We start from the raw sequence: 27045 nt of genomic DNA, 5'->3' as shown, positions 1-27045 counted from the left end.
GAAACCATAACCATTGAATAAAACAATATGAATCAAATCTAGTTTTACTGAGAAATGAACAAATGAGAACTGCCATAAGGTGCATGATTTAAAGTAATAGACAACATTGGAATAGATTGGTACTGTCATTCACCTTCACTTCAGCTATTATTAATGATCTCTTGATTATTTGTCCTTTGGTTACTTTCCAAGAGAATAAATTGTAATCTTTTCTCATTTTCTAAGGGTCAGAGCCTCTGAGTCCTACTGCTGAATAGGATTATGTGTTTGTCAAGGTTTTGTTTGTTTAAAAAAAAGCAATAATAAAAAGTATCAACAAAACCAATAAAATCAACTTCCATCAGATTTTCCCTACTACTGGATTAATTTCCTTCATCCACTGGTTCACAATGTATGTCTTAATCAGAACTTATTTAAGGAGATCGCAACTTCTCCCTACAGTTACTTATACTTTTCAACTTTTTAAAATCTCACTCCCTTCTCTCCCCTCACTCCCTTTTCAACCATGACCAAAAATAAAGAGTGAAAGCCATGTTAATTGTTAACCTCTAGATTGTTACTACCAACCTTATTACTCTCATTCAGTAGATGTTTACCTAGATGACTGAATTACTAGCTTAAGGAATTCTTATTTTCTTCTTTATTTGAGATCACTTATTATCTCTCTTCTTTAATGAATGCTTAATTAAAATTGAATTAGTTTGTGATCTCTGTGAAGCCTGTGGATACTATTTCAAATACAACTCAACAGGTTTGGTTTGTTTTTGTTTTTTCTTACCATTTTTTCTGATGGAAAAACATTGTTTTTCCTTAACATTTTAAATATTTTTGACAACATATTAAGGTAGGTATAGGCATGGCTTTTCACTTAATATACTATAGAACAGAACTAAAAAACTATATTAATTTGTAACACAGTCTGTTCCTTTCATGGAATCCATTGTATTGGTCACAAAAACACAGAAGATCATTAGATTGATCTAGTGAGACAATTTTTATGAGCAAGTCACACTGGTTATTAACTATCAACATCTTATTCCCTGCAAGATGTTCACTAACTTATACTTTCCCCTGTGATTTCCCATTTTACAATCCTGCAACATAATTAAAAATAGATTCTAACACACATATAGATGTAATGGGTTTGCCCTATGCCAAAATGAGGTATTGCACTTTGCTAATATTTCAATGCAATGAGTTTTACCTGCATGTGACAACTCTATAGCTGTCCCATTATTTAGGAAGAGTAAAAAATAATTTACTGGAAGACATCCATCAAAATCCTTCTCTAGGTGAATAATTATACTCTGTTAATTACATGTGGTAGTTTGATTTTCATGAAATATATTGGTTTTTATTGCTTTTCTTGTCAGTTCCTGAATACCATAATGCTTACCAAGACCCTATCATCAATTCCTTCTCTTTCTTCCCCTCCCCACCAAAACAACCTAACCTTCATATTAAATTGACTTCAATGTAGCTACTTTAGTGTTATCTCATAGGATTTTCCAGGGAGAAAAATCCAAACAAGTATAGAGATTTTGAAGAGCTGGTTGATCTGGAGAAAAGTTGTAAATGACTAGATGTAGTAGAGCATAAAGAAAATAATAACATGTTAGGAAGAGAATGAGTTGTGGGAAAGGGAGAAGTAGTACTGAGGAAAGGATTTGATGTTTTATTTTTATTGGTCTTTGGGGAGAGTAAAAGTCTTTTGATAAAAGACCAAAAAGGCAGGGCTATCATCCATATATCCCAAAGTTGCTGTGCATTTTGCAAACTATGGTAACTAACTAGACTTCTGTTATGGCGATAATATAAGAGGAGAGGTAAAACTCAATTCAAAGAATCTAGATACTCTGTGAGAGTATGAATGTGAATGTTGAGTACATAGATAATACAATATTCTCATCACTGTACAGATTGGTTCCTTTGTGATAACAAAGATATGTTTCACCAACCTATAAACTCAAATCTGAAATACAGTTAAAGACTAGAAACTGGGCAAGAGAGCTCTATTAGGTGCCAAAATAAATATCACTAAATTCATTCATTAAAATTAAACATTAATAGAAAGATCCTTAGGTCCTAAGGAAAGACCTAATTATTGTTTCTTTTTTTTTCAATTTTGAAAGAGCAAAGTATTTAATTAGAACAAAAGTGATCAATAAAGCAACATAAAATATCATCAACTCCATTATTTTTAAATGAGATTTTTGCTAAGCATTTATTTTTCTCCTTTATAACTCATTTTCCTTCAGAGAAAAAAACAACAACAAATACAAAACTTTTGTAACAAATAAGCATAGTCAGCAAAAGAAATTCCTTCATTTGCCTTTTTAAAGATAGATGTTCTTGCTATTGCCCTATGCTATTTTTGAACAGTAAAAAATATAAAATTTAACAGCATGATTCTCCATAATTTCTACATTACAACAAAGTGGAAAGAAATAACAGAAACTTTAAAAAAGTATAAATATTACAAAATATATAAAATAAGTGGGCTACATCAAAATACATAGGGAAGAGAGATCCATTAAATTCTATGTAGTTCATTAAGCATTTAAATAGAATTTTCAAAAATATTACTTTACCAAAATAAAGAAGTATAATTTAATACATATCCATTGTCCATGGTTGGGCTGTGCTAATATAATAATAATATTTCTAACCAAAATAATTTTCAGATTTAATGTAGTGTCATGACAAATTAATGAATTAGTTTATAAAAATAAATAAAATTATAAAGTCATTTAGAGAACAATTTTTAAAAAATTCTTAAACAAAAACTGGAAGTAATGAAAAAGTACAATAAATAATTGGGCATACTACTTCTAAACCTCCAAATGTATTATGAAACATAATGAATAAAACAATTTGATACTGGTTTCAAAAAGAAAAAGAAAAGTAGATATAGAAGACTAGAATAGATAAGCAAGAATCAGAAGCAATTTAATAAATGACAACCATTTAAAATTATTCAATAACATAAATAAGGCAAATGCCAATTAAAATTACCATAAAGTTCCATCCTCAATAGAGAAATTAATAAAAAAAATTACAATAGGCAACATATTTTTCAGTTGCAGAGCACTTTGCAAATATTCTCTTGTTTTATCCTCACAACATCTCTGGAAGACAGGAAGCATTATTATATTCACTTTACAGAAAATGAAGCTAAAGTAGAAAGAGGTGAAGTGACTTGCCCAGATTCTTATAGCTGGTTTGTGTCTGAAACTGGATTTGAAGCTCTAGTAGAGCTTCATCTATTGCCTGACTTTCTATTTTTATCATCCATACCAGTAGATTATTGCTATGAGGTTAAATTACACTCAATATACTTTGTTCAAAAAAGTTGTGAAACACTGTCTATTTTCACTTAAGTGATTAAAGCAATCATGATAAAGAGCTGATACTTAAGCGTCTATATTTCATTTATCTAGAACATTTACTATTTTAAAACAATTCATTTTCTCAAGTAGCTAAGTAAATGAGATATTAAATGACATTCTTGATAGATTTAGGAGTTTTTCAGGTAAAGTTTTACAAGGTAAACCATGCGTATTTTTTTTCCACTTAAAAAGAACTCAAAGGTCCTTCATATCCTGTCTTAATAATAAATCACCATTTAAGGGCATCACATCTGATGGGAAGTAGTATTTCAATGACTTAGATCTTTTTGACTTGGTATGTCCAAAAAGGCTATGATTAACATTAAGGTCTTTGCCCTTGGTCTCTGAATCTGAGTTCTTTCAAACATGGTGCTCCTGTTCAGTATGAATATTCAATACCCTTTATGAAATTTCAATCATCTGTGCCATACTTTGCCACTAGAACAGTTTTAGTATCTTGCCCTTCTTGTTAAGTGCTTTATTTCAATAGACCATGGATACAGAAAAAAATGCCCTAGAATTGCTAGCTGTCATCTCCTATGATATAATTAGGGGGAAATTTCATTGGGCTAAGAGTGATGCGATTTGGGTAGGTCATAAATTATATGAAGGATATAACTTGAACCTAAAATTGAAAAGATAGAGTGAGGAGAATATCAGAAAAAAAAGGCAAAGACAAATATTCAATATCATATCTCAAGATAAGCATTAAATAAATTTGTAACTTAGACGTTAAAAAGTGACACCATAAACAAATTAGATGAGAAAATGCACAAAAATCTGCCAGATCCATAAGTAGGGGGAACATTCATATTCAACAAATAAACTGAATTACAGAAGATAAAATGGACAATTTTGATTATATGAAACTTTAAAAGTCTTATTTTAAAAAGTTATTTAGATAAAATTAGAAAGGTACTAAGGTAATGAAGCAAAATATTTGTAGCATTTTTTTCATTGCCAAGATGCATAAGTATAGATTCAAATTTTTAGTAGGAGCCATTATTCAACTGATAAATGATTAAAGCATATGAATGAGATTCCTAAAACGAACAAACAAAAAACTTCAGGCTACCAATAGAGATATTTTTAAAGGGTTCAAATAAAAAATAATTGGACAAATACGTATGGGTATTCTGCCCAAAAGAATGTCAATTTGATCACAGAAACATCTCATGATAATTTGGGGTTTATAGGCTATTTTTTTTTTTTTTTTGCTTTAGCATTATGCCTTAAACTCAAACTCTGGCTCTAATTGATTGACCATGTACATGATCCCACCCATAACTTACTTAGTGATTATTAGTCCTGATGGCTCAAATTGAATGTAAATATCAACTGTTCCTGTTTAACCTAGAAACCCTGAAAGTCTTCCCCTCCTATATTGATTTTTTGATTAGGTAAAAGAAGCTATTCTTTGCCACATTTCTTACCTATCCTTAATCACTCGATAGGCATTACCATTGTCAAGATGAAATCTGTGAAAGGCCTTTACCAAAAAAAGGCCAAGATCTCCCACTGTAGCCAGACTATCTGCAGTCTTCCTGATCTATATCTTGCCCCTGGATCCAGAAAGCTCTAGAGGAGAAAGTGATGCTAGTGACTTTGCACAGCCTTTCCTCACTTAAATCTAATTCCCTCTTAAGACATAGCACCACCTTCCAGATGTTATGGTCCTCTCTGAGAATAAAGGACAAAGAATAGCAACAACGTTGTACAAAAGAATCCAGTATTCATGGATGACTCACCTACCAGGAATTTTAAAATGCTGAGGGTCTGAGTTATATTCGTATTAAACTATGATTCATTTGCACCTGTAAAACTATGCATAATTTTAATCAATTGATCACTTCCAATCAACATTAAAGCAAATATGATGTACCTGGAGAAATTCCCAGAAGAGTCACCAAAGTAATTGATATGAGTATTCTTCCACTTGAAAAGGCAGAGTATGAGTGAATGTGTCAGAAGTACAGAAAATCATTAAGTTAAAAATAAATGGCATTTTAAAAGAATAGTTTACTCATATTGTTTAGCTTATTATGCATGGTAGATAAATACCATATCTATGGTAGAATAGCTTTATATTATATAAAATCTCCACTCTCATTCTGGAGTATGATATACTACTAAACTTTTATCAGAGAATTTTGCTGCATTTTCCCCATTCTTCTACTTCCCTTCTTATCTCAAGTGCACTAATTTTGTTCATATAGAAGCTTTCAAATTTTATGTAATCAATGTTTTCTATTTTATTTTTTCTAATTGCCGCTATCTCATATTTAGGTGAGAATATAGCTCATCTACTTTCACAACATGAAAGGCATATGATTTTTTCTCAAATATTTTTATTATAGTCATTAAAATTAAGGGTATATAGCCATTTAGAAAATATTAGCAAATATAACTTAAGTTGTCGGTCTAAGCTTAATTTATAATAAACAACTTTCCAGTTTCCCTAGCAGTTTTTAATCAAATAAGTAGTTCTTTTCTAATAATTTATGTTTTTCTATTTCATGAACACCAGGTTCTTGAGTTCCATTGTTTCTAATTTGTCCTTATTAGAATTTCAAACTATTACCAATCATATGAAAGAATAGTTCACATTTCTAATATGAGCTGTTTTAAAAATCAGAATCACTGTGAGGATTCAGTTCATGCCCCCCAAATTAGCAAAGTTTAAAAAAAGATAGAAATAATTAATATTATTGGAAAATAGAGACATATTTTTCATAGAACTGTGAATCAATAAAAATATTGGAAAACAATTTGTATAATGTAAATCACATGATTAAAATGTCCACATAGTATGACCCAGAGATTCTAATACTAGACTAACACCCCAAATGTACTATCAATAAGAAGAAAGTCTCCACATCACAATATTTATGACCACATTTTTGTGATGTCAAATAATCAGAAACAAAAGAGATGTGCTTCAACTGGAGAAAGGTTGAACAAATTGTGATTCATGAATAAAATAGGATATTGCTATTCTGTATAAAAATAACACATATGGTGAATACAGAAAAGCATGAAAGAACTACAGGAACTGATGTAGATGAAAGTAAGGATAGTTAAGAAGGCAAAATAAACACAATGATTATAATGTAAACAGAAAGAGCAACCACTAAAGAATCAAAAGTGAATGTTGCAAATTTAAATAAGAAAATGACAGAAAAATTAGAATAAATCCTCAACTACCTGCTCCCCAAAAGAAACTTTCAGAGATATAGAAGTCCATAAGTATGGTGCATTGCATGTATTTTTAGAATTTTATGATTTTTAAATCTTATTTTTCATTCATTTATTTTTTAACGAATTAGGTATTCAGAAGGAGTGAAGTAATACTGGGGAAAAATATGGGGCTATAAAAAGACAACAATAAAGATATTTTAAATTATTTGGATACATTAAACAAAAATACTAAAAATAGAGCAGACTGCCTTGAATTTTTTAAATCTAAATTTTGGACTAAATTAGCAAATAGTTATTTTTTTATTACCTGTGAAATATCACTGTGGTAGAGGCTGACCATAGAAATGTGAAAACAATACTTGTTTTTGAGAAGCTTAAATTCTACTGTAAATACTACTTTATAGTATAAGTAGTAAGCTAAATTTATGGACTTTATCACTGTAAAGAAATGGCATACTGAACATATAAATAAGCCCAAGAAAGTTTATGTAAAGTCATGGATGATGACTTTAATCAATAAAAAATTACTGACGAATGCCAAGGATGATTAGCATACTCATAAAACTAGATAGAGACTAAAGCTTCTGCCTTGAATTTGATGCCTCAGTAGTCAAACATACCCTCCCATAACCTGTCCCTTAATACCATGTCATAGACAGAATTCTAGATTTATAACAAGGGTTTAAATCTAATATTTACATGTTTTTTCAATGTGTTTCATTTATATCTTCTATTTTTATGTCATTTATGTTATATAATCCTTCCTTCTACACCTGTCAAAGAAGTTATCTTTTGTAACTGCAATTTTAAAAAGGTGGGGGTGAAAGGAGGGAGGAGAGGGATGGATACAAAGACAGACAGAGAAACAGAGATAGACACAGAGACAGAAGAAAAATAGAGACAGAAAGACAGACAGAGACAGAAAGATTCTGGGAGAGGCAGAGAGACTGTGAGAGACAAAATTAGAGAGGCAGAGACAGAGAGGAGAGAAACAGACAAATAATCTTGTAGGAAAACTAACCAACATATTAGTTAAATCTGTCAGTATATGCAACATTCGACATCCAAAGACCTCTTCTTCTCCAATGAAAGGGAAAAAAATTATTACTTCTTTGGGGATTGGGTTTGTCATCACAAATATCGAGATTCAAGTGGCCTTTTTGTTTCCATTCTATTTATAATAATTGTATAGATTGTTACCTGACTTAGCTTACTTCTCTGCTTTCATTCACATAAGTCTTCACATGAAGCATAGACAAACAAAATAGTTTAAAAAATAATATGTAGGATTTTGTATCTTTTTTCTAAAAAGTAGAATAAAGTTAATATTTTCATTAAGAATGCTTTTTGTGTTCTTTTGTTACCTTTTTTGGTACTTAAGTTCAGAATAATAATAACAAACCCTAAAATGAGCCTTCTCATTCTCTGAATTCTACATCTTCATCAATTTTTATAAAGCTATAATACTCCTTTCTATTTATACTTGTTCAGTAATTATTTTCATTAGATAACCATCTACTTGTTTTCACTACATTGCTACTACAAAAAGTGTTGGCATAAATATTCTCATGTATTTAAGGTTTTTTTTTTTCTTTCTGCCTTTTTGTATCTTTGTGGTATACACCTAGCAGAGGGATTTGGGAATCAAAGATAATATTGGATTTTTTTTAGTCTTAGTCAGATATGTATGTTATTGTCTATGTGTGAACTAGAGATCTGGAGAATGGCAGTTTACTCCTAATATTTAGAATGAGATGGGGGAAAAACAGAGAAAGAGAAATACCCATTTTTGAGCTGTCACATTTCATTTACAAGATTCATGGTGTTTTCAGGTTGCCTGGCAATATCTTTATTTTTTCAGATTCCTGTTGAGGCACGCACCTTTTCATATTAATACATCACTACTTTTGTGAAGTTGAAACCAAAATCAGAAACAGATCAGTGGGAAATCTCAAAATGTGTGGGAATACCTGTTGGTCTGTGGTATATCTCTAAGCTACTGTTGAGGAAATACAAGATTCCCTGCAATATTGCAATTCAGATCTCGAGAATGTCCAGTGGAGGCAAGAGGACTAAGGAATCAAGGAGGTAGACATGAGAGGTGAACTCATTCCAGAGGAGAGTATGAACTGTTGAATAAAGAATAAAGAAACTCCTGTTTTATGAGTTAGAATTAGAGGTTCCAGGCTTCATGGCAGATGGGGTAATCATGACAAGTTAACAAGTATTCCAGGAGAAAAAAATGCTAAATTACCCCACTGACACACTTTTAAGTTTAAAATGCATTATTAATATTTTTTCTTAATAAACCTTTTTTAAGTGTGGAAAATCAACAAAACAATAAATCAAATCCTGATTTGTATGTAGCCTTTGCCAATTTACAAGATATAAAAATTCACAATGAAAATTTTACTATCATCTCTCTCCAGCTTTGTTTGAGCTGGCTCTAAAATGCCCCTAGTAGACGAAATGGAGGATTATTGAGGCTATAGTTCTCTGTTTCCCAGTTTAGCACATTGCTCCTAAACATATTGTAAAGTATGTTATCTTTTATTATTGTTACATTAGAAATAGCATGGCCCCAAGTCAAAGGAAATGTGTTCAAATCTTATCTTCTTTAGGAGACTTATCTGGATCCTTCCCAGCTACTGAAGCATTTCTTCCTACATTACTTTGAATCTATTCTATGTATGTTATGTTTTACATGTTTTGATGTTTCCTAAAGGCAACAACTATTTTTGTCTTTGAAACCTCAATGCTCAGTCACTGGGGAAATAGTTGAACAAGTTGTGGTATATGGTCATGATGCAATAAAAAAATGATGAACTTGAGAATTTTAGCAAACCATGGATAGACTTGAATGAAATAATTCAGAGTGAAATGAGCAGAACCAAGAGAATGCTACATACATTAACAATAATATTATTTAAGAATGACTTTGCATGATCAAGTCATTTTGTCTATTATAAATACCCAAATTAATTATAAAGAATGTATAAAGGAAAACATTATATGCACCCAGAGTAAAAACTGATAAATAGAAGTATATATAGAATAGTTTTACATACATTCACATGCATATGTATATTTATTCATATATCTGTATAAATATGCATTTATGTGTGTCTGTATATACCCATCTGTGTATAGATACATATTTATATTTGTGTCTAATGGTAGCCATCTCTAGAGTAGGGAGAAGAGGGAGGGAAGAAAAAAAGAAAATTAGATAACTTTATTACATATTTAAAAGAATTACTAAGTAGAACACAATAGATTTGCAGTTACATGTACAATCTTTTTTTTTCTGTTGTTCTAAATTAGGGAAATGCTCATTTTATTTATTAAGTTGAAAATAAAATAAATAAAATTTTAAAAATAAAAAGAAAGAGACCTCAATGCTAAGCATAATACCTGCTTATTACATATAGTCCTTCCATGCTAACTACTTCTGCATTTTTGGAAAAGTACTTAATCTCCTTGGGCCTTAATTTCCTCATTTTTCATTTGAACCAAAAGGCCTATAAAATCCTTTTCCAGACCTCAATCTCCAAACCTATGCACCAGAGAATTTTAACATGGGAACGGAGGGAATTTGGGATTAGATTTCAGGGCATCTACTTCCGGCCAAGATGGCGGAGAGGAAATACACTTCTGTGTAATCTCCGTGTTTTTCTCTCACTATTCATTTCATTTCATGCCTCTGAATTAATGCTCGACTGAAAAAAAAACCATACAATTACTTACCAAGAGAAACCATCCTTGAGACTCGTCAAGAAAGGTCTGTTTTTGCGCGAGGGCGGGGACGGTATTTGGAAGCAGTCTGCGGGTAGCAGCAGCTGCAACCAGAGCACAGATAGCAGCTCAGAACCGGGTGGAGCGGAGAGGGGGTAGGACCGCAGCCGTCTCTGCGGTGAGAGCTTTGCTATAGGAGCAAGTCAGCAGCCCAGCAGAGAAGCTAAAAACACCGGGGGTGAAGAATACAATCCCAAACAGCTGGAGTTTCTAGGGACCTGGCCACCCCTCCCCCACAGTGTCTTAGCCCGCTCGGATCTCAGAGCGCTCGGATCTCAGTGCGCAGGCGCCATAGCACAGTAGGACCTGTGCCTCACGAATACCCTGCCCCTCCCCCAAAGAAAGCAGCCTCCATTCAAGGGGTTTTTTTTCCTTCTGTTTCTTTGATAGTTTGTCTTTGATAAATAGACAGAATGAGCAAGAAACTGAAAAAGAATTTAACCCTGGACAGCTTTTATACAGATAAAGAGCAGACTCCAAACCCTGAGGAGACTAAAAACAAACAGTCCCCAGGTGAATCCCCGAAGGAGGAGACCTTATATCCCTCAGCACAGATGAATCTCATGGAGGAAATTAAAAAGGCTCTCACAAGGGAGCTAGAAGAAAAATGGGAAAAGGAGAGGGAGGCTCTGCAAAAGGAGAGGGAGGCTTGGCAAAAGAGCCTGGAGAAGTCAGTTAAAGAGAGAGTGGATAAAGAAACCAAATCCTTGAAAAATAGGATTAGTGAACTGGAAACAGAAAACAGCTCTCTAAAAAACAAAATTGGCGAAATGGAAAAAAATTCCACAGAACAAAAGAACTCAATTGGACAATTAGAAAAAGATCTTAAAAAAGTGAGTGAAGAAAATACCTCACTGAAAATCAGGGTCGAACAATTGGAATTGAATGACTCGAGGAGACAAGAAGAATCAGTCAAGCAAATCCAAAAAAATCAAACAATGGAAAAGGATGTGAAATACCTTCTGGGGAAGACAACAGACCTGGAAAACAGATCCAGGAGAGACAACCTGAGAATCATCGGACTTCCAGAAAAGTATGATGAAAAAAAAAGCCTGAACACTATCTTCCAGGAAATTATCAAAGAGAACTGCCCAGAAGTCATAGAAACAGAAGGTAAAATAGACATTGAAAGAATTCATCGATCCCCTACTGAAAGGGATCCTAAAATCAAAACACCAAGGAATATAGTGGCCAAATGCCAGAACCCTCAGGCAAAGGAAAAAATACTGCAAGCGGCTAGAAAAACCCAATTCAAGTATCAAGGAGCCACAATAAGGATCACCCAGGATCTGGCAGCATCCACATTAAAGGATCGAAGGGCCTGGAATATGATATTCCGAAAGGCTAAGGAACTTGGTATGCAACCAAAAATAACTTACCCAGCGAGATTGAGCATCTTTTTCCAGGGAAGAAGATGGTCATTCAACGAAATAAGCGAATTTCATCTATTTCTGATGAAAAAGCCAGAACTTAACAAAAAATTGATCTACAAGCACAGAACTCAAGAGAAATCTAAAAAGGTAAAGATTAATCTTGGGAACTATATTTCGGCTGTAAAGATGTATAAAAAATACATGTATACCTTGTTCTAGAAACTAGTTGAGGAAAGGACATTGTACTAGAAAAAAGGGAAAGTGGGGGTACTACATTTCATGAAGAGGCAAAGAAAACCTAGTATATCTGAGAGAAAGAATGGAGAGGAATGAAAATAGTGAGTATTTTACTGCTTTCAGAATTGGCAGTAAGAGAAGAATTTTAGACATATTCAATCTATGGTGAAACTTCTCCCACCTCATTGAAAAGTGAGAAGGGAAAAGTGAAAAAGGAAGGAATAAGCTAAGTGGAAGGGAATACGGGAACTGGGAGGGAAAGGGGTAAGTTGGGGGGGGGAACTCTAAGGGGAGGGGAGGGATACTGAAAAAGGGAGGGCTGTGAGAAGCAAGGGAGCTCACAAGCTTAATACTGGGAAGGGGGGTAAGGGAGGGGGTAAGGGAGTAAGAAGGGAGAAAAGCATAAACCGGGGTCAACAAGATGGCAAGTAATACAGAATTGGTCATTTTAACCATAAATGTGAACGGGGTAAACTCCTCTATAAAGAGGAAGCGGTTAGCAGAATGGATTAAAAGCCAGAATCCTACAATATGTTGTATACAGGAAACACACCTGAAGCGGGGTGATACATGCAGGTTAAAGGTAAAAGGTTGGAACAAAATCTACTATGCTTCAGGTGAAGCCAAAAAAGCAGGGGTAGCCATCCTGATCTCAGATCAAGCTAAAGCAAAAATTGATCTAATCAAAAGAGATAAGGAAGGGCACTATATCTTGCTAAAGGGTAGAATGAATAATGAAGAAGTATCTATATTAAATATATATGCACCAAGTAGTGTAGCATCTAAATTCCTAAAAGAGAAATTAAGAGAGCTGCAAGAAGAAATAGACAGTAAAACTATAATAGTGGGAGATCTCAACCTTGCACTCTCAGAATTAGATAAATCAAACCACAAAATAAATAAGAAAGAAGTCAAAGAGATAAATAGAATACTAGAAAAATTAGATATGATAGATCTCTGGAGAAAATGTAATGGGGACAGAAAGGAGTACACCTTCTTTTCAGCAGTTCATGGAACTTATACAAAAATTGATCATATATTAGGACATAAAAACCTCAAACTCAAATGCAGTAAGGCAGAAATAGTGAATGCATCCTTTTCAGACCATGATGCATTGAAAATTAGTTCATTAGTAACTAAGTTACTGGCAGCAATGCCATCTTTAGCTATGGACTTGGAGGAACCAATATTATATAGATATTCACTAACTCTGGAGATGAAGATAATTTAGGGAAAATTGTGTCCCTGGGATACTGGAGGCAAAAGGAAAGCAAATACCTTTTTTAAAGAGACAATTTATATAATTGTTTGTCACTGAAAGGGGAGCATCCCCTCTTCAGTGGATTAACCGGTTTTACATTGATTGAAAGTTACTCATTAAAGTGTTACATCAATCAGTCATCAGATCTTAGGATGGGAAAGCACAAATGGTATAATAGATAGATCATTGAATTTGTAGTCAGGAAACTTTGACTTCAAATTCTACTTCAGATACTTAGTAGCTGTGTGCTCTTGGGTCTTACTTAACCTACTGATGCTTTAGTTCTTTAAAACCAGATTACTGGGGGCAGCTAGGTGTGCAATGGATAGAACGCCATCCCTGAAGTTGAGAGGACCTGAGTTCAAATGTGACTTCAGAGACATAATACGTCCTCGCTGTGTGATCCTGGGCAAGTCACTTAATTGCCTCAGCAAAAACAAACAAACACACAAAAAACCCTCCAGATTACTGGACTTCTGAGGTTCATTCTTGTGCTGAATATATCGTTCTATATGTATATCTTATGATCTAGATAGGGCAAATATAATTACTTACAAACAAAACAAAAAAATAAAACAAAAATAAAGCCTTTATTATTTATTTGTTTGTTTTTACTTAGGGAAGTTAGAGAAGAATAATGAGGGGCTACAATAATCTTAGGCAAAAAATCTGCACTCCTCACTGTAGAGGTTTCAATTCATCTCGAAAAAGATAGTAACTAGATCAATTTGTGTTCATGTAGACCATTCCTTTTCATGCAAGACAGTATGAAAGGTATTAGATAGAAAATTAGAGGAATAGTTGAACTGTGATTTGTCAGTAAAGTTCATTTAACAATGGTACTTGTTAAATGTTTCTCTTCTGCTGAACTATCATTTGTCTAAGAATTTATTCAAAGAAGAAAGAACATACATACAGATTTCTAAGAAGACCTATTTTAAAATTTCCTCTGTCTTAATTGAAATATCAAAAGACTAATTTTTTTTTAATATAACATTTTAGATAACATTTTTGCCCAGTGGAGTTACTTCGTACTTAATATTTGCAACCTACATATAGATAATTACTCTTGCTTCAATTCCATTCCAAAATATATTTCTATAAAAGTTCACTATTTTCCTGTGTTTTTCAAGTATAAGCTTTATATTCATAGTTGTTAAAAAAAAACAAAAAACAAAACAAAACAAACTAGTAGAGGCAGGCAGTACCAAAGCATAGAGACTGCTGGACCTGTCAGGAAGCTAATGTTTTTTTTTTCCCCCTGAGGTAATTGGGGTTAAGTTGCATAGGATCATACAGCTAGGAAGTGTTAAGTGTTTCAGACCAGATTTGAACTCAGGATCTCATGACTGCATGGCTTTATCCATTGCACCAGCTAGCTGCTCAAGAAGAAGCATCTTCCTGAGTTCAAATCTGGCCTCAGACACTTCCTAGCTCTGTGACTCTGGGCAAGTCACTTAACCCTGTTGGTCTGAATTTCTCATCTATAAAATGAGCTAGAGAAAAACAAATGGCAAACCACTTCAGGGTCTTTGCCACAAAAACTCCAAATGGGGTCACAAAGAGTTGAATACAAATGAAACTAATAAACAACAACAACAACAACAAAAGGTGAGAAACAAAGTAGGTGCCCATTGACTGAAAACAACTAAGCTGATTGAATTATATGGATGTTATTATACTGTCACCATGCTAAAATAGATGACAAATATAGATAAAGCCAAAAAATCATGAGAAAATTACATAAACTGATACACAATGAAGTATGCAGAATAAGGAAAATAATAAACACAAATGACTAGAACATTAATGATGAAAAGAATTAAAAAATGAAATTAAATGCTGTGAAAATGTAATGGTCAAAATGGTTCATAAAAGATATAACAAAATGAAATTACTTCCTTTCATTATAGAGCTATGTAATAGAATCCTTCATCTAAAGCCAGAAAGTGTCTCAGAGACCATATAGACCAATTCTTTTGTTTTAAAAATGAGGAAATAAATCTCAGAAAGTTTAAGTGATGACCAATTTAGGCAAGTAATAAACATCAGAGGCAGGATTTGAATTCAGGTTTTCTTTCTAACGACTGATATTCTTTCCACTATAAAATAGATTTGGAATGTTGAAAATACTGTCAGATAAGATTGTTATATATAATGGTTTTACTGCTCTGTTATTGTTTTTATTACAAGGGAAGACACTAGGTAAAGGGAAGAGAAGCAAACTAGTAAATGAATATGATAGAAAATCAAAAGATATAAATAGAATCATTAAAAGTATTTAAGACCCAATAATGATCTAACCAATTCTTTTTTTAAAGTTCTTACTGTCACTAGTTTAGAGACAACCTTAGTCTCCTTATTTGGTAGCAGAAAAAGGGATCATGGGAAGTATGTGATAGTGGGTGGAGTGATATTTAGCAGCTGGAAGACCAGGGTTTAAATTCATCCTCTGACACTTATTGACTCTGTGTGTGTTCATAGATAAGTCAGTCTCAGTCTTTCATTCTTATTGTTTTCATATGTAAAATGTGGGAGTTGTACCAAAAGACCTTTAACAACCTTCCAATCCTTTATGATCTTATAACCATCTTAAAATTCTGACTTTCTACATTTATTCTGGCCCATAAATCCAGTGCATGACCCCACATCCTTACAGAGCACAGCAGTATGTACATCCTAATGATTTCCAGCAGGCCAAGAGAGTGATCCATTCTCAGATCCCTATGCCATTGCTGATCAAAAACAATCTGAGGAGACGCTCAAAAAAGTTTTGTTTTTTTATTTGACAAGTCCACAGGAATACAGATTTCACCACTTTCCTATAGATTCTCTAATTCTATTCCAAATAGGGCCTTTCTTTCCTCATTAGTGAATAGCATTTTCATTATTTAAAGGAAGAAAACACAAAGCTTCACCCCAATCCAAGCTCTGAAGTAATGAGAGCTCAAGACCTCACTTTATTTTCAAGATCAAGGGCAACCCCTAACATTCTCATTTTGCAAAGCTAAATCCAGCAACCATCTATGTCCCTTGGTTCTCCAAAAGCAGACAGAACCTTCCCTTATTTTCAGTGCCACTCGGTTGCTCATTTAATCAATTCAGTTTTTCCTGTTGAGAAATGCTAAATTAAAAGTCCTGAGGCTGGCATCTCGTTTACCCATTGGACAGGTGCAGCTGTGAAGAAGTCCCTGCAGTTTAGTCGATTCCCCTGTGTACTTCAGCCCTGACCCATCAGACCATTGCTATTAATGAGGAGTTTAGTCTCCCCTGCTCATTCAGCCCTTGTCCTCTCTCCTGAGACTGCCAACAAGGGAACCAATTAGGGCCAATTGTAGTGGTGGTTGGCCGCCTTTTAAAATAGAAACCTAAAAAATCAGACTAAAAGCTGGCCTTACTTCAAGCTTCCTTGTGGACTGCAGAGACATTCAGGGACAATGCTGAGAATTACCCAGATTATCCTTGGAAGCCTGTAATAGTCCAATTACCAGCTCTTGTTTGTAGACTTATTGTGAACTTTTTCTAATGTCAGAAAAGGATATGCTGCAACAGCCAAGGAGAGCAAGTGGAGTGGGGGTGGAAAGGAAAGCAAATGGAACATTAAATGGCAGAATTTTTCCTAGAATCCAATTGTTTCCATCACTATCTAAGGTTTATAGCAGATTTCAATGGTAACTACAGGTAACTGTGAAATATTTTCACAGTGGTACAATGCGTTATGTAGACTTTTCCATAGATTAATACGGTTGAACTGGAAATCACAGAAACTGAGTTTAAATTTTCTCTCTGTTACTTACCTGTACTATCTTAGGAATCTCACTTAACCTCTCTGAGAGCATTGGATTAGGGGGGTCTTCCCAAGTCCAGATCTGTGAAGAATCAACTAGCTGGTGCAATGGATAGAGTGATGATAAATCTGAAGTCAGGAAAGCCTGGATTCAGATGCAGCCTTGGACACTTACTGGGTATATGAAAAAGGAGCAAATTACTCAACTTATTTGCTTTAGTTTTATCATTTGTAAAACAGAATAACAACAACCTATATCCCAGGGTATGAAGTGGTGAGGATCAAATTATATGATATTCATAAAGTACTTTGTAAATTTTAAAGGACTATATAAATTATAGCTATTAGCTCTTTTTATTTATCTTGTAATCAATAAGCCTGCTAGCATAGAATGAATGCTGTGACATATCAGGAACAAGATACTCTTTTCTGATATCCCAATTTTTCCTCCTTCAGGAGTTTGATATAAGAAGGGCATTCCTAGGGAGCTCTAACCACAGCCTGTAGAGAGTCATGCATTACTATTAGTTCTTCATTCCTCAGCTCTTCTGACACTTTAAACAAGTATTCTCTGCTTTGTGTTTAGGGAGAATGACAAACCAATTTAGAGAAAACCAGGAAAGTGAAGGAGTATTGTGAAATTCCTTCTCTCTCTTGTTAAAAACTCTATCCTTAGGGGAGTAAAACAAAACCAAACTGTGGCTTCCTTCTGAGTACTTTTTTTTCCTCTGTCAATCAAAAAGAGAATTATGCAGACACTTAGCAAATGTTTGATTTTCCTAATAAAGCAATGCATTTTTTTAAGTGGAGTTACTCACATGCTGTGATCTGGAGTCCTTCATTGTCTCAACTCTTAGCCAAACCAACTGCTAATAAATCAAGTGCTATTGTTCACAGGGTGATAAGATGATACTGTATTTTTTTCTCCTTATTATTTAGCCAAGAACTGTCTATCAGTTCAGAAGTCTTCAATTTTCTTTACCAGCTACATCACTTCCTTCCACTTTCTATCTTTTAATGGCCTGCCTGTGCTCTTCCTTCATTTTTATTCAAGTGCATTATCATTATTTGCAGCATCTTTCCACATCCAGCACTGACAGGTGTTCAAATCTACCAGAATCTTGTATCTGGAATCTGAGGGAAAAGTGTGATATCAAGTCATCCTCCATTTTCTTATCTCTTCATTAAAAAACAAACAAACAAACAAAAAAAAACCTTTTTGTCTTTAAATGCTTAGTGTTCTTTCCATTTGTTTAATTTATTATTTTTTCCAGTTTCCCTTGCATTCATTTTTCTGTACTGTGTAACAACAGTTCTTAGAAAATTTCTGTGACAAGTTGTATCTGTTCACTGAAAAAAAAATCTTGGATTATGTCTATGGCATAAACAATAAATGTACCAAGAATGAATTAACTGATACTCCTGAGTGTGAATATTAATATTTCAATGAGAGAGCCAAATGCTATTTTCAGACCTATTTATTAGCTATTTATTAGACATTCTCCAGATACCATTTTTCTTTCTGTGTAATTGGAGGTCCCCAGCTGCTTTATGGTTGACCATTTGCTTGTTTGTAATTTGGTCTCCTTTCTTTTTTTCCCATCACATCAAGCTTTTAAATTATTTTGGTGGCAATGTGTCATTGTGAGTTAATTTAAATAATGCAATGGTTCAGTAGCTTCTATGGATTTTTTCATAGACCAAGAGTGCTGAAGTTGGAGTCAAGGGCCTGAGCTCAAATTCTGCCTTTGGCGCTTTCTTTTATGTAACAAAATGGTTGCTTATAGTCTGTTAAACATTACTGATTTTCAATAAAATTTAGTGCATGAATAACCATTTTAGAGTTAACATCTGATCAGATAAATGTCCCAGGAGAAAAAAAAAACCTGTTTAAGTCTGGAAGTTTAAACAAAACAGACACACTCAATCAAGTAAGTATTACCATTTGTTCATATGAAGCAAGAGATTATAGAATATTTTATCCCATTTATTAGTGGATTCATTTTAAGAAACTACTTCTCTGAACTTAGGACCAGAGCCATGGAGTTTAGATTCAGGTCAATCATCTGGTTCTCCCCACTCCTTTTTTTTTTTTTTTAACTTGGAATATCCATTTAAAATAAACACCAAGACAATGCTTGAAGGCTTAAAGAAAGGCTCAGAATTCTACAAAATAGCAGCATGTAGTCTTAAGATCTTTTTTGTTGAAGTGGTAGGCCAAACCCAACCAAATGCATGTATATGAGCCCCTCTAGATTTTGGAGCACCAAAAGAGAGACAATGACTCTTCAATTTCCTTCATGTAGTACTCTGGAAACCACTCCCTTGACCCTTGCTAGAACAAGACTTTATGACAGGTACTTAATGTGTTTAATAGGTACTTATTTTTTTTTAATTTCCTGAATTAAAGGAAATATGACATGAAAACAAATAACAATAATATAAACAGAATATAATCTACATTTAAAAAAGGAACAAACAATGTATTTTGAGCATTTGCAAAAGGAAAAGGGTAATTCTGCTTTGAGGTCAGGAAAAACTCCACAGAAGAGGTAACATTTGAGTCACTTAACCACATTATACCTCAATATAATTAAATGACCTTAGAAGATTCCTTCAAACTCACTCTGAGTCTGGGATTCCAAATGAGTTGGATCTTGCTGAATGGGCAAGATTTCATAAGTCATCCTGTACTACCTACAGTTAAAGGAGGTTTCCTTTGCCTCCAGAAAAGTGTAGGAGAACCTTTGCTTTCTTTCTGACTCATTGATGGGACTACTCTGATTGGACATTCCTTTTTACTTTAACTATAGCCATTAACTTACCACTCTTGAGCCTAATTTTTTTTTCAATTTACCTTTCTCTCTCCCCTGCTTGCCACTGCCATCTTCCTCCTGATCTGACACTAAAATAACACTTACCATTTAGGTCCTTTGGGTAATCCCAGCTCCAACCTAGCTGACATCAATCTAACCTCACTCACTAAAGCAATTTTACCAAGCTTATTTAGGAAAAAAGCAAAACAAATACTTCTGTTGTCGTACTCACTTTTTAACTAACTTTCTCTTTCCCTCTCTCACAGTGCTTTAGGCCTATGCAAAATCCACTTTGGCATTTAAGAATCTTTCTGGGTTAAACTCATTGTGGAACAGCAGTACTTCAAGCAGCTGTTCAGTGTGAATGCTTACTGTACCCTTTTGCTTCAGTTGGTCTGCACTGGACACTCCAGGGTAAAAGCTCTTCGGTCTGTTTGCCTTATCACAGAAAGGGCATACACTCCTTGCTGCTAGGTCTAATTACCTATGCAATGCCTGCCAAGGTAAAACTCAGCCTATGGCTTTGTTGCCCAAGTCAAGCTTCCAAAATGTTTCTTCACTTGTGATTTTTCCCATTTTAGCTCAGAACAAAAAGAAAAGACCAGGAAAGTTTTTTTTTTCCCCCTACCTACATTTTTTATTTTGTTTCCACTGTTTTACTTATAATTCAGAAGCCCACAGCTTCTTTCCTTTTTCTGTCATGTCTTGGCCAGTTTTCCAATGCATTATTACCATGGACTCTTTTTGATTTTAATGCATTTTTTTCAATAAATAAAAAGTCTATTTTCTTTCCTTGTTCTCCCTAATTAAAAAGAAAAAGAAAACCTGTAATAAATATGTATAATCAAACTAAACAAATTCTAACATTTAATATGAGACAAATGTGTGTTTCATTGTACCTAGAATCCATCATCTTGACATGCTGTCATTAATTATCTGTAATAATGGCTGGTTATTGAAATGTTTTGCATACTTAAGTCTTTCAAAATTATTTGCACTTATAATGTTGTAGTTATTGTATAATTTGGTCTCCTGATTCTGCTCTGTTCACTTTTTATCTGTTATTATAAGTCATTCTAGGTTTTTCTGAAATCATCCCTTTAACATTTCTTACAGTACAATAATGGTCTGTTATTTCATACCACAACTTTTTCATTCATTCTCCATTTGACTGATATTCTCTTAGTTGCTAATTTTTTTTCATTGCCACAAAAAGAGCTTTTCTCAATATTTTTGTATATAGAATACTTTTCCTTTTTCTTTGCCAGATTTGGATTATATTGGCTTATATAATAATGGTATTGCTGAGCCAAAAAATCTGTGACTTTAGTAATCTGAGGGATAGAGTTTTAAATTTATTTTCAGAATGACTAGGCCAATTCACAGCGCATCTAAGAATAATGCTTTTGAGTCCCTGTTTTCCCACAGTCACTTCAACATTTATCATTTTTATTTGGATCAACTTTACCAAAATGATGAACATGAGATAGAATCTCAGAATTGCTTTATTTTGTATTTATCTGATTATTATTTGAACCATATTTCTTGTGACTGACAATAGTGTTTTTCCTTTAAAAACTACTTGTCCATGTTCTTTGGCTATTTATTAGTTGCAGAAACTACCATACCCTTTTCAGAATACCTAAATTCTCCAAGAAAGCCTGAATGTATCAGCTCATTTCATCTAAGCATATTCATTCACTAACTTGGAAGAAAAACTGTTTTGAATACCTCTCATTCACTGGTAAACAGGAAAAAAATAATACTAGTGTCAGAGTGTGAAGATCTGGATTTTATGGCTGATTCCACTCTTTACAAGCCTTGCAGTCTTAGGGAATCATTTAACCTCTCCATATTTCCTTATTTGTGAAATAAGAAAAACTGAAAGGTCTCTACCTATATTACAAGGTTTATATAAGACAATGCATATTAAAATGACAGTTAATTTAGCAAATTCATTAATTTGTTTTAAAATGAAGGAAATGAATTGATAATCTCTGAGGTCATTTCAAGATCTTTAACATCTGGATCATCTTCATTTTACAGATAAAAAAAAAGTAGTCTCAAAGAGTTCATAAGATAACTTTCTCAAAATGAAGAAAATGGTAAATAGCAGACTTATGATTTAATTGCAAATCCTCTGATTGTAAATCAGCGTTCTCTAAGACCACTCCAATGTTTTTCACTGTACTTTAAGGAAAGACTTGGGGTCTTAGATTGGACCTAGACACAGTAGTAATAAACAAAAAACCAGAAATGTGCACATTTCTCAGCAGTAACAAAATGATTAGGCCATAACATTAAAAAGATCTTGAGCTAATTTTGAACTATTTTATGGACATCTCAATTGTTTTCAAAGCTTTGAATTTATTGAAGGGGAAACATTTTCTTGGTTAAAATTGAATAATGATGACTACCATTTTGCAGCACTTTTTATCATCTCTTGAGCAACAAAATAAGTTTGTGAGGTAATACAGATCGTATTATCTCAGGTTTATAGATAAGGTAACTGAAGCTGCATAGCAGATTGAGTACAGGACTTGGGATGAGGAGTACCAGAGTTCATATTCACCCTTACATACTTAGTAAATCTATGACCCTAGCCAAATCATTTAACCTTTTCATGTTTCAATTTCCTTATCGGTAAAGTGGGAATAATAATATCTATTTCTCGAGTTGTTAATATAAAGTATATGTAAAAGGTTTTGCAAAATTCAAAGTGTTAAAGAAATACTGGTGATGATGATGATGATGATGATGATGATGATGATGATGATAATGATGTGACTTGCCAGTGATTATACAGCTTGCACCTGAGGCAAAGTTTGAAACAATCTTCCTATATCTAAGTCCAGTGTTATCTGTTAAGTTAGAAGGATGTTCATTACAAAATAGTCAGGAAAAAATAGTCTTAGAAAAGCATTTCTTGATTTTAAAAGTCCTCTCGTTATGACAATGGTGAGAATACATATAATAGGAAGACAGAATTATAGCTTTTTTGAGTTTTGGGGAAGAAGATAAGATGTTTGTGTTAAACACTCAAAAACCAATTATTTATAGGAGTCTTTGCCTATATTTCTCTTAGTGCTACAAACTCCCTGATTTTCACATCATTTTTAAAAACATCCATTTTCTCTGCCTTGCCAAGTGGTTCACTTACAGAGGGCTTGTTATTGCCTGCCAGTAATCATCACCTCAGTTGGTAATTATCCTGTATCCCCCTTAATGTAACTGTGAACTGACAGGTAAACCTGGTAGGGGAAAACACATGGATCAGCCAGATATATACTTTATATACAAAGTTTTCTCCAAAGCAACAGTAAAAGCTTTTTGCCTTTTCCAGACCCTCCAGTCCCCAGGAGGTTATTTTCAGTGAAGTAGTGAGAAGGGAGAGTTCAAATAGGATTGATTTAATGGAGTTATGATGTGAAAAATCTCTCAACACAGCTGTCTGCCTGAGATGCCCAATCATGGGAGTATTAAAATCAGAGTGTGGAAAAGGCTGGAACATTTTGAAAGTGGCACCAGAATTAGAGACCTGCAGTACATTGATGGTCCTGTGTTGTGGAGGAAAAGGAGGGAAAAAGGCAATAAAAAGCAATAAATAGACCAAGAAGATTTATGAAGCACTGATAGGCAAACCAGGGACAACTTATACTGTAAATGGAATTGGGAAGTTGCCCCCAAGAGTTCTTGATATCAATTAAAATTTAAGTTTCAAACAGAAAAAAGCAGAGTAGGTTGATAACAAAAAGTAAATTTCTGGTTCTCTGGGTTCCTTCTTCAACTTCATTTATTTACTTTCATTCAATAATTACCTATTTAGATCACACTTTAAATCTTTGTTCCTATCATATATTGTTTACATTATCTGAACTATGACTACTATCTTCTTTCTCATCCCCATTCCACTAGAACCTTCAAACATGTCCTTAGCACCATGCTAGGTTATGATAGATGAAATCTCCTGTCTAGAAGGAGATCTGCCTATCATTTCTCATCAATGTCTAAACTAAATTGAGGAACTCACCCTATACCCCTCCCCTTTCCAGGTCCCTGTTCAACTTGGTTTTACCATATTAACATGTAAGCTTCATGAAGGCAAGGACCATTGTTTTTGCTTTTTTATTTTTATATCCCCAGCAGTTAGCAAGAAACATGTCTTAATACATAAGTGCTTTAATAAATTTTTCATTCATTTATCATCTAAAATTGTATGAAAACATTGCTTATGGGGCAAGGGGGGCATATTCTAAATCACTGACACTACTGAAAACTAAGGCCCTTTAGGAGTAATTCTGGGGACCCTTAAGACCGCAAACAAGTTGGACTATTACCAATGAAGTGTGAAGAGAGGAATTCCTCAGGCACAAATAAATCAAACTGAAGCAGGAGAGAGTAGAACAAAATTCAAAAGAACTCACAATGATCTGGCAGTTGTTCTCTATTTTATACTCTACTACTTCCACTGCTCCTAGAAATGGGCCATTTCATTGATGGGGACAAACCTCAAGTTTACATAGACAATTGAGGCAGAATATTTAACAAAGGTGATATCAGCCTCCTCCCCCCCCCCACCCCGATCTATCTATATGCGTTATTTTATTTTATTTTTTTTATTATAGCTTTTTATTTACAAGTTATATGCATGGGTAATTTTACAGCATTGACAATTGCCAAACCTTTTGTTCCAATTTTTCCCCTCCTTCCCCCCATCTCCTCCACACCTATGGTAGGTTGACCAATACATGTTAAGTACGTTAAAGTATAAATTAAATACAATATAAGCATACATGTCCTAACAGTTATTTTGCTGTACAAAAAGAATCAGACTTTGAGTGTACAATTAGGAAATAACAAATGCAATGGTTCTTAGTCATCTCCCAAGTTCTTTTACTGGGTGTAGCTGGTTCAGTTCATTACTGCTCCATTAGAATTGATTTGGTTTATCTCATTGCTGAAGATGGCCACGTCCATCAGAATTGATCATTATATAGTTTGTTGTTGAAGTATATAATGATCTCTTGGTCCTGCTCATTTCACTCAGCATCAGTTCGTGTAAGTCTCTCCAGGCCTTTCTGAAATAATCCTACTGGTCATTTCTTACAGAACAATAACATTCCATAATATTCATATACCACAATTTATTCAGCCATTCTCCAATTGATGGGCATCCATTCAGTTTCCAGTTTCTAGCCACTATGAAAAGGTCTGCCACAAACATTCTTGCACATACAGGTCCCTTTCCCTTCTTTGAGATTTCTTTAGGATATCAGCCTTTTTACACACAATATTGCTGTAATGAATGGTAAAGAGTCTCTCATAATTCGGTATTGTGACATGTTAATAATCTACCTAGTATGATTAGGTCCAAGAAGATCACAAATAATTGGAATCCTAGGCTATACATCAGTATCAATATTAATACTGATGTATAGCCTAGGATTCCAATTTAGCAAATTATCTAGCCACTCTCCAACATACAATCTTTTAGAGAATTTAGTGCAAAAAAAGGCTTCATATTTAAGAAGTTAGAGAAAATTAGTTGAAATAGTCTCAAAATATTTAATCTAACTAACTCAGGTAATTTCAACCTTTTTGGTATGTCATGAATTCCTTTGGCAGTCTGGCAAAGCCTATTTACCCCTTCTTATGCATTAAATACATAAGGTTACAAAGGAAACCATCTATATTTAAAATATAGCTTATCTATCTATAATATGCATATGTATATATACATATATGTACACATGCATATTATGTGATAGTTGTAGGTAGATAGAAAGATAAAAGTAGATGTTTGTATATACACACATTCTCATACACACACATACATCCCCCCACCAAAGTTCACAAATCTCAATTAAGAACTTTAGGTCTAATAGAAAGCACTTTGGTTTTAGAGGATCTATATTCAAATACATTCTGTTCTGTAGACAAGTTATTTCAGCTTCCTAGACCTCAGATTTCTTAACAATTAAAGAATTAAAACAAGGTGAATTTTCTTCCAACTCTAAATTCCTAAACCTATGATCTTACCCCTATGATACAGGCTACATCTGTCCAACCTACAGTGCAAACTCTCTTGGAAGACTGCCAAGTAGTAAAATATTAATACTACTGGTCAGTCACCAGTATTCTATATGTTTTTTAATCTCTAATATATTGAAGCTCATCCAGCCATACTTGCTTCATCCTACTTGGGTTAAACAACAAGATTACAGTGTTCACTTTGGCATAAGAGTTCATAATTATGTCATAGATATTAAGTCAAACTGGTGTTTATGAGAATTGATGTTTATAATGTTGACTCCTTAGTTACCTCCTTAAGTAGCTGAGCCACATCATATATTTTACACATCGAATGAATTCAAGAATAAGGAACACTAGGTAATCTAGGAGATGGAGTAAATAATTTTGAAACAGAAGAGGATACATTTAGGTGTGATTGAAACAATCATGATAGGAAGCCATGTTAGATTGTAACTTTATTCCAATTATATCTTATCTCATTTGTTTCCTATTCTTTGTCATGTTCTATGATATTGGAATAAAGGCAGAAAAGGAGTTATCTGAAAAGAATCAGGTTTGTAATCCTTCCTTGCAAAGAATTAGTTCTTCAAACATACAAGAATAGGTTTTTGTCTGTCTGGGAGAAAGACTGACCCTTGCCAGCAGAGCTTGTACTATGTGTTGCCTTATCTTGAATCCCATTCACCATGCTCTCTAACCTGGACATTTCCCCTTCTTTTACTCTTGGGCTCACTGCTATAATACCCCAACACCCTCCCCAATGCATTTTCCTCCATGATACCCTCTCAGTAACAGCTATAACACACAGCTGAATTTGCAGCAGGTATAGTTTTCACTATTTCTATCTCTGACTCTATGTACTCCTATTCTTTTCCTCTTCTCTAAACCATTGTACTCCTGAACCCACTTACAATTTAGTTTCTGATACCATTGATAGAGTCCTCAAATGATCTTCTCAATGTTAAATTGAAAGATCATTTTTTATCTCACGTAAGTTCTTCAATACTTTTTTGATATATGGTCAGTCAGAAAAAGAAAAATGAGATAGCTCTCATTTTATTAGATTTTTAATCTCCCAAAGATTGTTCTAGCTTGTGTATTTGCCAGAACAGATACATTTTCTTGACTATTTTAATGTACAACAATTCACTTTCTA

This window comes from Antechinus flavipes, chromosome 3 (genome assembly GCF_016432865.1).
Source record: "Antechinus flavipes isolate AdamAnt ecotype Samford, QLD, Australia chromosome 3, AdamAnt_v2, whole genome shotgun sequence".
In the NCBI taxonomy this organism is placed as follows: Eukaryota; Metazoa; Chordata; class Mammalia; order Dasyuromorphia; family Dasyuridae; genus Antechinus; species Antechinus flavipes.
The sequence above is the reverse complement of the archived record's forward strand: the minus strand, read 5'-3'. Positions refer to the sequence as shown.